The sequence below is a fragment of the Elephantulus edwardii genome, unplaced genomic scaffold (assembly GCF_000299155.1).
Source record: "Elephantulus edwardii isolate Elephantulus edwardi_28Jun2011 unplaced genomic scaffold, EleEdw1.0 scaffold00009, whole genome shotgun sequence".
In the NCBI taxonomy this organism is placed as follows: domain Eukaryota; kingdom Metazoa; phylum Chordata; class Mammalia; order Macroscelidea; family Macroscelididae; genus Elephantulus; species Elephantulus edwardii.
Window position 1 is genome coordinate 21,923,027 of NW_006399759.1, and position 1,431 is coordinate 21,924,457.

Genomic DNA, 1,431 nt, shown 5'->3' on the forward strand with positions numbered 1-1,431 from the left:
TTTTATTTTTTTTTTACAGAGGCTTTGGATTTCTATTCATTCATTTGCTGCATTTTTCTCCCTCCCCCACCCCCATTTACTCTTCTTTTTGAAAAGTAAAAGAAAAATTCCTTCGTTGGTATACAATCCCCCTGTCCCCCACCCCGTAGAAACACAATAAGATTTGAAATTATAACTCAGACTAAATCTCTAACAGTGTGACCTTGAGAAAGTTACACTAAGAAAATGTTCTCATTCATAAACAAATGAAGTGCAAAAATATCAGTGTGTGATGTGTGTCTGTATATATGTACATATATACATATGTATATGCACACCCATACATACATATACTTGTTGTTATGTGCAGTCAAGTCGTTTGCGACTCATAGCGACCCTATGTACAACAGCCCTAAACCATGCTCTATCCTGTGCCAATCTCACTGCCTCTGTGACACACCCATCCCGAGTGCCCCAGTCACTAAATCAATCCACCTCATAGAGGGTCTTCCCCTCCTGCACTGTCCCTCTTACAGATATATTTATTAATAACTATATATCTATTTAAAGAGTGGATTAAATAGAGTAGTGTAGTGAGTTGTTCAGGAGGTGATGTTACGTGAATATAAGTTGGCTCCAACTTAGCAACAACTGAATACAATCCAACCTGATTCTGTGCCATCCTGAGCGGTGCTTATGACCATTGTTACTGTGATCATGTAAATCTATCTTATTGAGAACCTTTCTCTCCTCTGCTAACCCTCTACTTTTTCAAGCATGATATCCTTTTCCAAGGACTAGCCCTTCCCAGCAACATGCAAAGAATATATCTTCCTTTTTCTCAACATTGAAACTGTACTGATTGATCACTTAGATGTATTAATTACTATCTTTTCCGGTAATCTTTTTATTATTACTTGAACAATTTAGTAAGAAACTCTGAAAAAATAAAAAAAAACCCATGAAACTCTTGTGGCTTAGTCTACAGGAAATTATACTATTAAGCCAAAGGCTGCTCCATTCTGGTGGCTCAAATCCAAGGGCTCTCTGCAGCAGGAAGATGGTGATCTCCTCCTGTGCTTTATTTAGAGGTTTGGAAACACAAAAGACGGTCAACTGTGAGTCAGTTCCAATTGGAGAGCAAAGGCAAATGGATGGGTGAGTGAGTAACTAGACAGCAATGGGTAATTAGAATGAGTTTGTAATCTAGTATTAAAACAACGTTCATAGTAAGGTGAATGGGGATTGATGCTATTGGTGTTAAATGTTCTATGTAATCATCAATGACATGAGTTAAAGAATTTTATCTACAGAAAGATCATATTTCTAAAATATTTTTAAAGGTATGTGTGAGATTTTATTGTAGATCACCTCAAAACTACATAACTGTGTGAAAAATTTAATTGATGAGATTCCAAAAGTTAATGATATGATTTCAAATTAGTAGAATTG